Source organism: Cherax quadricarinatus, chromosome 69 (genome assembly GCF_038502225.1).
Source record: "Cherax quadricarinatus isolate ZL_2023a chromosome 69, ASM3850222v1, whole genome shotgun sequence".
Classification (NCBI taxonomy): domain Eukaryota; kingdom Metazoa; phylum Arthropoda; class Malacostraca; order Decapoda; family Parastacidae; genus Cherax; species Cherax quadricarinatus.
The window spans coordinates 10,619,417-10,633,714 of record NC_091360.1 but is presented as its reverse complement, the minus strand read 5'-3'; positions in this window follow the sequence as shown (position 1 = coordinate 10,633,714).

Below are 14,298 nucleotides of genomic sequence, written 5' to 3'. Positions count from 1 at the left end.
AAGAACTGAGACTAGACGGCTGCCATCTAATCACTTAATAAAAAAATTTCTACAGTGGTTGATTCATAGCTCCTGAACCCGCTTCATAACTTTTTTCTTACCAGTTCTGTTGATTTCTGGTCTACAGGGACTGATCATATCTATTCTTGAAGCTGTGTATACTGTTTGCCTCCAGCACCACCACTCAACCTAGTGCAGTCCACTTACCACACTAAGGCTGGAAAAGTGATAATCTGCTATACAATAAATCACGGTACACAGGTGATATCACAATATGCAGAATATCCACTGTGATAAATCAAGTGAGAAATCACGAATGCGCTTGGAAGTTCATTTTTTTTCACAGTGGTTGTGTTGCCTATTCTGTTATGTTATTAGCATAGTAACATAACAGAACATAATACAACTTAATATAACAAAAAATAGTACAACAAACCTTAATATAACATTATATAACAAAAATATAACAAAAAATATAATTTAATTATTAAAAAATAGAAAAAAAAGAGAAGAAAGCTTAGTGGGAAGGTTGGATGATCAGGAGATAAAGTATGTTAGTGGGAAGGTTGGATGATCAGGAGATAAAGTATGTTAGTGGGAAGGTTGGATCATCTGGAGATAAAGTATGTTAGTGGGAAGGTTGGATGATCAGGAGATAAAGTATGTTAGTGGGAAGGTTGGATCATCAGGAGATAAAGTGTGTTAGTGGGAAGGTTGGATGATCAGGAGATAAAGTATGTTAGTGGGAAGGTTGGATCATCAGGAGATAAAGTATGTTAGTGGGAAGGTTGGATGATCAGGAGATAAAGTATGTTAGTGGGAAGGTTGGATCATCAGGAGATAAAGTATGTTAGTGGGAAGGTTGGATCATCAGGAGATAAAGTATGTTAGTGGGAAGGTTGGATGATCAGGAGATAAAGTATGTTAGTGGGAAGGTTGGATGATCAGGAGATAAAGTATGTTAGTGGGAAGGTTGGATGATCAGGAGATAAAGTATGTTAGTGGGAAGGTTGGATGATCAGGAGATAAAGTATGTTAGTGGGAAGGTTGGATGGATCAGTATGAGATAAAGTATGTTAGTGGGAAGGTTGGATGATCAGGAGATAAAGTATGTTAGTGGGAAGGTTGGATGATCAGGAGATAAAGTATGTTAGTGGGAAGGTTGGATGATCAGGAGATAAAGTATGTTAGTGGGAAGGTTGGATGATCAGGAGATAAAGTATGTTAGTGGGAAGGTTGGATGATCAGGAGATAAAGTATGTTAGTGGGAAGGTTGGATGATCAGGAGATAAAGTATGTTAGTGGGAAGGTTGGATGATCAGGAGATAAAGTATGTTAGTGGGAAGGTTGGATGATCAGGAGATAAAGTATGTTAGTGGGAAGGTTGGATGATCAGGAGATAAAGTATGTTAGTGGGAAGGTTGGATCATCAGGAGATAAAGTATGTTAGTGGGAAGGTTGGATGATCATCAGGAGATAAAGTATGTTAGTGGGAAGGTTGGATGATCAGGAGATAAAGTATGTTAGTGGGAAGGTTGGATCATCAGGAGATAAAGTGTGTTAGTGGGAAGGTTGGATGATCAGGAGATAAAGTATGTTAGTGGGAAGGTATCATCATCAGGAGATAAAGTATGTTAGTGGGAAGGTTGGATGATCAGGAGATAAAGTATGTTAGTGGGAAGGTTGGATGATCAGGAGATAAAGTATGTTAGTGGGAAGGTTGGATGATCAGGAGATAAAGTATGTTAGTGGGAAGGTTGGATGATCAGGAGATAAAGTATGTTAGTGGGAAGGTTGGATGATCAGGAGATAAAGTATGTTAGTGGGAAGGTTGGATGATCAGGAGATAAAGTATGTTAGTGGGAAGGTTGGATCATCAGGAGATAAAGTATGTTAGTGGGAAGGTTGGATGATCAGGAGATAAAGTATGTTAGTGGGAAGGTTGGATCATCAGGAGATAAAGTATGTTAGTGGGAAGGTTGGATGATCAGGAGATAAAGTATGTTAGTGGGAAGGTTGGATGATCAGGAGATAAAGTATGTTAGTGGGAAGGTTGGATGATCAGGAGATAAAGTATGTTAGTGGGAAGGTTGGATGATCAGGAGATAAAGTATGTTAGTGGGAAGGTTGGATCATCAGGAGATAAAGTATGTTAGTGGGAAGGTTGGATGATCAGGAGATAAAGTATGTTAGTGGGAAGGTTGGATCATCAGGAGATAAAGTATGTTAGTGGGAAGGTTGGATGATCAGGAGATAAAGTATGTTAGTGGGAAGGTTGGATGATCAGGAGATAAAGTATGTTAGTGGGAAGGTTGGATGATCAGGAGATAAAGTATGTTAGTGGGAAGGTTGGATCATCAGGAGATAAAGTATGTTAGTGGGAAGGTTGGATGATCAGGAGATAAAGTATGTTAGTGGGAAGGTTGGATCATCAGGAGATAAAGTATGTTAGTGGGAAGGTTGGATGATCAGGAGATAAAGTATGTTAGTGGGAAGGTTGGATCATCAGGAGATAAAGTATGTTAGTGGGAAGGTTGGATCATCAGGAGATAAAGTATGTTAGTGGGAAGGTTGGATGATCAGGAGATAAAGTATGTTAGTGGGAAGGTTGGATGATCAGGAGATAAAGTATGTTAGTGGGAAGGTTGGATGATCAGGAGATAAAGTATGTTAGTGGGAAGGTTGGATGATCAGGAGATAAAGTATGTTAGTGGGAAGGTTGGATCATCAGGAGATAAAGTATGTTAGTGGGAAGGTTGGATCATCAGGAGATAAAGTATGTTAGTGGGAAGGTTGGATGATCAGGAGATAAAGTATGTTAGTGGGAAGGTTGGATCATCAGGAGATAAAGTATGTTAGTGGGAAGGTTGGATGATCAGGAGATAAAGTATGTTAGTGGGAAGGTTGGATGATCAGGAGATAAAGTATGTTAGTGGGAAGGTTGGATCATCAGGAGATAAAGTATGTTAGTGGGAAGGTTGGATGATCAGGAGATAAAGTATGTTAGTGGGAAGGTTGGATGATCAGGAGATAAAGTATGTTAGTGGGAAGGTTGGATGATCAGGAGATAAAGTATGTTAGTGGGAAGGTTGGATCATCAGGAGATAAAGTATGTTAGTGGGAAGGTTGGATCATCAGGAGATAAAGTATGTTAGTGGGAAGGTTGGATGATCAGGAGATAAAGTATGTTAGTGGGAAGGTTGGATCATCAGGAGATAAAGTATGTTAGTGGGAAGGTTGGATCATCAGGAGATAAAGTATGTTAGTGGGAAGGTTGGATCATCAGGAGATAAAGTATGTTAGTGGGAAGGTTGGATCATCAGGAGATAAAGTATGTTAGTGGGAAGGTTGGATGATCAGGAGATAAAGTATGTTAGTGGGAAGGTTGGATCATCAGGAGATAAAGTATGTTAGTGGGAAGGTTGGATCATCAGGAGATAAAGTATGTTAGTGGGAAGGTTGGATGATCAGGAGATAAAGTATGTTAGTGGGAAGGTTGGATCATCAGGAGATAAAGTATGTTTGGTCAGCAGGTCAAGTCTCTCTCGAATTGATTTACATATAATTTATTGTTTTTTTGTGTTTATATTTTGTGTTTGGGTTTATATTTTCATTCAGGTTTATGTCATGTGCGTGTTTAATTATTCATACACAATTAACTCAAAACAGCTGTGATTCACGGCACTATTTCCTCTTTCATACACACTACTTCCTCTTTCATACACACTACTTCCTCTTTCATACACACTACTTCCTCTTTCATACACACTACTTCCTCTTTCATACACACTACTTCCACTTTCATACACACTACTTCCTCTTTCATACACACTACTTCCTCTTTCATACACACTACTTCCTCTTTCATACACACTACTTCCTCTTTCATACACACTGCTTCCTCTTTCATACACACTACTTCCACTTTCATACCCACTACTTCCTTTTTCATACCATTACTTTCTTTTTCATACCCATTACTTCCTTTTTCATACCCATTACTTCCCTTTTCACACCCATTACTTCCCTTTTCATATACACTACTTCCTCTTTCACACACACTACTTCCTCTTTCACACACACTACTTCCTCTTTCATACACACTACTTCCTCTTTCATACACACTACTTCCTCTTTCATACTCACTACTTCCTCTTTCATACTCACTACTTCCTCTTTCATACACACTACTTCCTCTTTCATACACACTACTTCCTCTTTCATACACACTACTTCCTCTTTCATACACACTACTTCCTCTTTCATACACACTACTTCCTCTTTCATACACACTACTTCCTCTTTCATACTCACTACTTCCTCTTTCATACACACTACTTCCTCTTTCATACACACTACTTCCACTTTCATACACACTACTTCCTCTTTCATACACACTACTTCCTCTTTCATACACACTACTTCCTCTTTCATACACACTACTTCCTCTTTCATACACACTACTTCCTCTTTCATACACACTACTTCCTCTTTCATACACACTACTTCCTCTTTCATACACACTACTTCCTCTTTCATACACACTACTTCCTCTTTCATACACACTACTTCCTCTTTCATACACACTACTTCCTCTTTCATACACACTACTTCCTCTTTCATACACACTACTTCCTCTTTCATACACACTACTTCCTCTTTCATACACACTACTTCCTCTTTCATACACACTACTTCCTCTTTCATACACACTACTTCCTCTTTCATACACACTACTTCCTCTTTCATACACACTACTTCCTCTTTCATACACACTACTTCCTCTTTCATACACACTACTTCCTCTTTCATACACACTACTTCCTCTTTCATACACACTACTTCCTTTTTCATACACACTACTTCCTCTTTCATACACACTACTTCCTCTTTCATACACACTACTTCCTCTTTCATACACACTACTTCCTCTTTCATACACACTACTTCCTCTTTCATACACACTACTTCCTCTTTCATACACACTACTTCCTCTTTCATACACACTACTTCCTCTTTCATACACACTACTTCCTCTTTCATACACACTACTTCCTCTTTCATACACACTACTTCCTCTTTCATACACACTACTTCCTCTTTCATACACACTACTTCCTCTTTCATACACACTACTTCCACTTTCATACACACTACTTCCTCTTTCATACACACTACTTCCTCTTTCATACACACTACTTCCTCTTTCATACACACTACTTCCTCTTTCATACACACTACTTCCTCTTTCATACACACTACTTCCACTTTCATACACACTACTTCCTCTTTCATACACACTACTTCCTCTTTCATACACACTACTTCCACTTTCATACACACTGCTTCCTCTTTCATACCCACTACTTCCACTTTCATACACACTACTTCCTCTTTCATACACACTACTTCCTCTTTCATACACACTACTTCCTCTTTCATACACACTACTTCCACTTTCATACACACTACTTCCTCTTTCATACACACTACTTCCTCTTTCATACACACTACTTCCTCTTTCATACACACTACTTCCTCTTTCATACTCACTACTTCCTCTTTCATACACACTACTTCCACTTTCATACACACTACTTCCTCTTTCATACACACTACTTCCTCTTTCATACACACTACTTCCTCTTTCATACACACTACTTCCACTTTCATACACACTACTTCCTCTTTCATACACACTACTTCCTCTTTCATACACACTACTTCCTCTTTCATACACACTACTTCCTCTTTCATACACACTACTTCCACTTTCATACACACTACTTCCTCTTTCATACTCAATACTTCCTCTTTCATACTCACTACTTCCTCTTTCATACACACTACTTCCACTTTCATACACACTACTTCCTCTTTCATACACACTACTTCCTCTTTCATACACACTACTTCCTCTTTCATACACACTACTTCCACTTTCATACACACTACTTCCTCTTTCATACACACTACTTCCTCTTTCATACACACTACTTCCTCTTTCATACACACTACTTCCTCTTTCATACACACTACTTCCTCTTTCATACTCACTACTTCCTCTTTCATACTCACTACTTCCTCTTTCATACACACTACTTCCTCTTTCATACTCACTACTTCCTCTTTCATACTCACTACTTCCTCTTTCATACTCACTACTTCCTCTTTCATACACACTACTTCCTCTTTCATACTCACTACTTCCACTTTCATACACACTACTTCCTCTTTCATACTCACTACTTCCTCTTTCATACACACTACTTCCTCTTTCATACACACTACTTCCTCTTTCATACTCACTACTTCCTCTTTCATACTCACTACTTCCTCTTTCATACTCACTACTTCCACTTTCATACACACTACTTTCTCTTTCATACTCACTACTTCCTCTTTCATACACACTACTTCCTCTTTCATACTCACTACTTCCTCTTTCATACTCACTACTTCCTCTTTCATACACACTACTTCCTCTTTCATACACACTACTTCCACTTTCATACACACTACTTCCACTTTCATACACACTACTTCCTCTTTCATACACACTACTTCCACTTTCATACACACTACTTCCACTTTCATACACACTACTTCCACTTTCATACACACTACTTCCTCTTTCATACACACTACTTCCTCTTTCATACACACTACTTCCTCTTTCATACACACTACTTCCACTTTCATACACACTACTTCCACTTTCATACACACTACTTCCACTTTCATACACACTACTTCCACTTTCATACACACTACTTCCACTTTCATACACACTACTTCCTCTTTCATACACACTACTTCCTCTTTCATACACACTACTTCCTCTTTCATACACACTACTTCCTCTTTCATACACACTACTTCCACTTTCATACACACTACTTCCACTTTCATACACACTACTTCCTCTTTCATACTCACTACTTCCACTTTCATACACACTACTTCCACTTTCATACACACTACTTCCACTTTCATACACACTACTTCCTCTTTCATACACACTACTTCCTCTTTCATACACACTACTTCCACTTTCATACACACTACTTCCACTTTCATACACACTACTTCCTCTTTCATACACACTACTTCCACTTTCATACACACTACTTCCACTTTCATACACACTACTTCCACTTTCATACACACTACTTCCTCTTTCATACACACTACTTCCACTTTCATACACACTACTTCCACTTTCATACACACTACTTCCACTTTCATACACACTACTTCCACTTTCATACACACTACTTCCACTTTCATACACACTACTTCCACTTTCATACACACTACTTCCTCTTTCATACACACTACTTCCACTTTCATACACACTACTTCCTCTTTCATACACACTACTTCCACTTTCATACACACTACTTCCACTTTCATACACACTATCATATGCGTTGCTACACCAATAAAAATATATTTTAGCCACTGAAAGAGAGACAAAAGTAAACATTTACTTCATATTTAATGGAAGACTTACTGTGTGTGTGTGTGTGTGTGTGTGTGTGTGTGTGTGTGTGTGTGTGTGTGTGTGTGTGTGTGTGTGTGTGTGTGTGTGTGTGTTTGTGCGCGCGCGCGTGCAACCTTGACAAGACGAGAGACTTCGCCAGGTGACAACACTGCCCTATTTCTTTGATTAATAATAAATTGTTTAACATAGGAAAATACATGTACACTCTACATATCCTTGGTTAGGCCTCATTTAGACTATGCTGCTCAGTTCTGGTCACCGTATTACAGAATGGATATAAATGCTCTGGAAAACGTACAAAGGAGGATGACAAAGATGATCCCATGTATCAGAAATCTTCAATATGAGGATAGACTGAGGGCCCTGAATATGCACTCTCTCGAAAGGCGTAGAATCAAAGGGGATATGATCGAGGTGTATAAATGGAAAACAGGAATAAATAAAGGGGATGTAAATAGCGTGCTGAAAATTTCCAGCCAAGAGAGGACTCGCAGCAATGGTTTCAAGTTGGAAAAATTCAGATTCAGGAAGGATATAGGAAAGCACTAGTTTGGTAATAGAGTTGTGGATGAGTGGAACAAACTCCCGAGTACAGTTATTGAGGCTAAAACGTTGTGTAGTTTTAAAAATAGGTTAGATACATACATGAGTGGGTGTGAGTTGAACCTGACTAGCTTGTGCTGCTGGGTCTGGTACAGTGCTCCATCCTTGAGTTGAAGTGCCCAGACTGGGTGGGTCATTGGTTGAAGATTGAGACACTTATGCAGCATATGGGAATCTTTATTCAGGAAACGTTTCGCCACACAGTGGCTTCATCAGTCCAATACAAAGAGGAAGGCGTAAGGAGAGGAGGAGTATGAGGTAATCAGTCCCTTAGCCTGGAGTCGATGTGTTCAGTCCATCAATCTTTTACACATTCTACAAGATTGATGGACTGAACACATCGACTCCAGGCAGAGGGACTGATTACCTCATACTCCTCCTCTCCTTACGCCTTCCTCTTTGTATTGGACTGATGAAGCCACTGTGTGGCGAAACGTTTCCTGAATAAAGATTCCCATATGCTGCATAAGTGTCTCAATCTTCAACTTGTCGGTTTTTCAAACCATTCATCACATGGGTCATTGGTCTAATCCGGGGGGGACGGACATGGACCTGCTCCGCATGGGTCAGTAGGCCTGTTGCAGTGTTCCTTCTTTCTAATGTTCTTATGTTCTTATAAGCGCAGTGAAAGTTTTCTGTATATTCTCCAGGTCTACAATTTAGTTTGTTGATCGTAATGCCTGAAGAATGCGTTTTAAATAATAGCTGAACTCTAGTTCTATATATTTTATGTCGTGGAGATTCTGAATCTCCACGACTATGGTGCTCTTCGCACCTACTCCTAGGTTGAGGGACTGATTACCTCATCTTCTGTACATAGTTCTACTGTCTTCAAGTTATGTCCTAGAATTTGTATTGATAAAGCCACTGGATGGCGAAACGTCTACAATAAAGATACCCAGATGTTGCACATGTGTCTTAATCTCATCTTCAATCTTTCTTCATAAGGAAGATTTCTAATGCTATGTATTAATTTAGTCATCCTACGCTGAATGTTTTCTAACGAATTTATATCCATTCTGTAATATGGAGACCAGAATTGAGCTGCATAATCTAGGTGAGGCCTTACTAATGATTGTAATAAAGTTGGTAGAATTACCGACAATATGTAAAGTAAAAGGACACAAGTGCAACTAATGTGACATTTATTGTGGCAACGTTTCGCTCTCCAGGAGCTTTATCAAGCCATTACAAACAATACATGGACACAGCCTTTATATACCCTCTGTGTCCATGTATTGTTTGTAATGGCTTGATAAAGCTCCTGGAGAGCTAAACGTTGCCACAATAAATGTCACATTAGTTGCACTTGTGTCCTTTTACTTTACTTACTAATGATGTATAAAGCTGCTGTATGACCTCTGGACTTCTGTTGCTTACACTTCTTGATATAAATCCCAGTAATCTATTTGCCTTATTACGTACGCTTAGGCATTGCTGTCTTGGTTTAAGGTTGCTGCTCACCATAACCCCCAAGTCCTTTTCGCAATCTGTATGGTTAAGTTCTACATTATTTAACTTATAAGTGCTAGGGTTATGGACACTCCCGAGCTTCAGAACCTTGCATTTATCTACATTGAACTGCATCTGCCACTTTTCTGACCAAGAGTAGAGTTTGTCTAAATCCTCCTGAAGTTCCCTAACATCTACGTTTGAATCAATTATCCTACCTATCTTCGTGTCATCGGCGAATTTGCTCATATCACTAGTAATTCCTTCATCAAGATCATTGATATATATTATAAACAACAACGGGCCCAAGACTGATTCCTGTGGAACGCCACTTGTTACTGATCCCCACTCGGATTTAACCCCATTTATGGACACTCTCTGCTTCCTGTCTGTGAACCATGATTCGATCCACGAGAGCACCCTTCCCCCAATGCCATGAGCTGCTACTTTCTTCAACAGTCTTTGGTGCGGAACTCTATCAAATGCCTTACTAAAATCTAAGTAAATAATATCAAATTCTTTATCGTGGTCAACAGCCTCAAAAGCTTTACTGAAGAAAGTTAATAAATTAGTTAGACAAGACCGGCCTCTTGTGAATCCATGCTGAGTATCATTAATCAAGCTATGCTTATCGAGATGGCTTCTTATAATCTCAGCTATAATTGACTCTAGTAATTTGCCTACAATTGAGGTCAGGCTTATTGGGCGGTAATTTGACGGTAACGACTTGTCCCCTGTTTTAAAAATAGGAATTACATTAGCCATCTTCCACATATCAGACACTAAACCTGTTTGAAGAGATAAATTAAAAATATTAGTTAATGGTTCACAGACTTCCATTTTGCATTCCTTTAGAACCCTTGAAAAAACCTCATCAGGACCCGGTGACTTATTTTGCTTCAGTCGGTCTATCTGCTTCACAACCATTTCACTAGTGACTGTGATGTTACATAATTTATCTTCTGATCCACTATAAAAATTAATTACCGGAATATTATTAGTGTCTTCCTGTGTAAAAACAGAGAGAAAATAATTATTTAAAATCGAGCACATTTCATTCTCTTTGTCAGTAAGATGCCCATAGTTATTTTTAAGGGGACCTATCTTATCTCTGACTTTTGTTCTATAGACCTGGAAAAAACTTTTTGGGTTGGTTTTAGAATCCCTAGCAACTTTAATTTCATAGTCCCTTTTAGCTTTTCTTATCCCCTTTTTAATGTCCCTCTTAATGTCAATACATTGATTCATAAGATGACCCTCGCCTCTTTTGATACGCCTATAAATTCCTTTCTTATGCCCTAGTAGATATTTCAGCCTATTATTCATCCATTTTGGGTCATTTCTATTTGATCTAATTTCCTTATAAGGGATAAACGTTCTTTGAGCAGCATGTATTGTGTTCAGAAAACTGTCATATTGATAGCTCTCTTCGTTACCCCAGTCAACGGATGATAAGTGTTCTCTAAGCCCATCGTAATCTGCTAAGCGAAAATCTGGGACTGTTACTGAGTTATCCCTACTATCATACTTCCATTCAATTCTAAATGTAATTGATTTGTGGTCGCTAGCACCCAGTTCCTCTGAAACTTCTAAATTATTAACAAGGGATTCATTGTTTGCCAGTACTAAGTCAAGCAGGTTATTACCCCTTGTAGGTTCTGTCACAAACTGCTTCAAAAAACAATCCTGAACTACTAAGAAATCGTATGATTCTAAATTCCCAGTCAAGAAGTTCCAATCAATATGACTAAAGTTAAAGTCTCCTAGAATTACTACATTATCGTGCCTTGTGGCCCTGACAATTTCCTCCCATAGTAGTCTCCCCTGGTCCCTATCTAAATTTGGGGGACGGTATATCACACCTAAAATTAATTTTTCATGCCCCTCTGAAAATTCTATCCAAACAGACTCTGTATGTGTTACTTCAGACTTAATACCCGTTTTTATGCAACAGTTCAAGCGATCTCGGACATAAAATGCCACCCCACCCCCCTTCCCGATACTTCTATCTACTTGGAACAATTTAAAACCCTGAATGTGACATTCTGCAGGCATGTCCCGACTTTTTGAATTAAACCACGTCTCAGTAATGGCAAATACATCTATGTTACCTGCACTAGCAACTAGTCTCAACTCGTCCATCTTGTTCCTAGCACTGCGACTATTTGTGTAATAAATATTTAAAGACCCTCCTCTCTCTTTACCCTTCCTGCTCCTTTCTGTTATTCCACTAAACCTATTACTGTCCTTGTCAATTAGTGCCACTGGCTTTGCAGTATCCACCTCATTTTGCCTATTACTAGTTCTCCTAGTACTCATATTACTACCCTGTGACTTCACAGTTTTCCCGCCAAAACCCATACCACTAACTATTCCTAGTTTAAAGACCTAACAGCTCCCTCCACTGCATTGGCCAGTGCTCCCACCCCACACCTAGATAAGTGAACCCCATCCCTGGCATACATGTCATTTCTGCCATAGAAGAGGTCCCAGTTGTCAATGAATGTTACCGCATTTTCCTTACAGTATTTGTCCAGCCAGCAATTTACACCAATTGCTCTGGACAACCATTCATTTCCAACTCCTCTCCTTGGCAAAATGCCACATATGACAGGTTTCCCACCCTTCCTCCTAATTATCCCTATTGCTGACCTATACCTACTAATCAGGTCCTCACTCCTACGTCTGCCAACATCGTTGCCTCCAGCACTGAGACAGATAATAGGATTGCTCCCATTACCTCTCATGATGTCATCCAGACGGCTAACAATATCCTTCATCCCAGCCCCAGGAAAACACACTCTCTGTCTCCTACCCCTATCCTTCAAGCAGAATGCCCTATCCATGTACCTAATCTGGCTATCCCCAACAACAACAATGTTTTTACCTTCCTTGGCGTCGTCCGTCGTGATGCTCCGAGTAGTCGACTCACATTCGCCAGGTAGCATTACACCACTTGTAGAATTCGTCAAGACGTTCTCGATGGTCTTCGTTGGGGTTTCTAGGGATGTCTTACTCACGTCTGCCAATGCTTCTTTGGTGCTCGTTGTGGCATTCCCAGTAGAACACTCACATTCGTCAGGTAGCACCAAGAATGGGTTGGAAGTTTCCACGGCAGTCTTCTGGTTTCTCGTTGTTTCTGCCTCTCTAACCGTTTTCTTGATCTTCAGCTTGGTTCCATGTTGCCCGGCCACTGACCAAGCTCCCCTCTTAACCTGGGGACTCACAACAGAAGGATTACTACGAATCCTCTTGTTCTCCTCCGTTAATCGCCGTATCTCCATCTTAGCAACTCTGAGCTCTTCTCTCAGCTGCTGGTAAAGTTGCTCAAGAGAGGGCATCCTGGTTCAGATTCACAGAGAGCACACAAACAGGTCTTAACAGAGCTAAGTACACGTCACCACTGACTAAGTACACGTCACCACTGACTTTTAGCTGTAGCTCCTCTATTTCTTGAGAGTTTGTAGGCACAACAAATATACCTTTGACGTGCATAGAGGTATAATGGGGCTGGAGTTATGGGATACCGGGGGTACCGTTCACGGACAACGAAGCAACCTAGACACATCTAATGGGTCACACAGGTCATTTCGGAATGGGTTATACAGGGTAAATTTCGAAATGGGTCATACAGGTCATTTCGGAATGGGTCATACAGATCATTTCGAGTGGAAGGAACTTAGAATACATTCTGGGAACAAGAAAATGGGTGGCTATGGGAAAAGATTAAACAATTAGGAGGGTGGGATTTTTAAGTTTTGAGAAGGACCTGTCTAGTATGGGCCAGTAGGCATTCTGCAGTGTTCCTCGATTTTTATATTCTTATATTATTAAATTCTTTTAACCATCTTCAAGTTTCCTCCTCACCTCCTTAGAAAGGTGTCAGAAAAGCATTGAGATAAAGTTGTAAAAAAATGGATCCGAGATTACGAGCCTCTCTTCAGAGTTTAAGGAAATTATGTGAAAAGTTGAAAAGGCCTGGATAGTATGACATTTATGAGAGCCAAGAGGGGGAAAACTTTCCGCGTATGGAAAGATTTGAGGTGTTTAGGGAAGAGCTTTCAAAATGAGATTAAATTTTCTGTCTGTAGGGATGAACATTATCATGGAGTGTGAGGCTGTTTTTTTCTTTTTCATAATAAACTGTATTCCAGAGAGAGAAACAATACACAAATAACCCGCACATAGGAGACAGGAGCATACGGCTAGTCCAAGTCTAACCGAAATATTGTCGTAAGCTCCTCTCTCCTGTATATATATATATATATATATATATATATATATATATATATATATATATATATATATATATATATATATATATATATATATATATATATATATATATATATATATATATATATATATATATATATATATATATATATATATATATATATGTCGTGCCGAATAGGCAGAACTTGCGATCTTGGCTTAAATAGCAACGCTCATCTTGCCATATAGGACAAGTGAAAATTTGTGTATGCAATAATTTCGCCAAAATCATTCTGAACCTAACGAAAAAAATATATTTGATTGTGTTTGTTTGGTATTAAATTATTGCAAAGGTATTTAAAATATATTTAGTTAGGTTACGCTAAAATAAATTGCTCTTGTTATAATAAGGTTAGGTAAGTTTTCTAAGATTCTTTTGGTTTAAAATTTAAAATTTTTACATTAACATTAATGAAAAAAAATATATCTTTAAACGTATAAGAGAAAATTTCAGAAAGGAC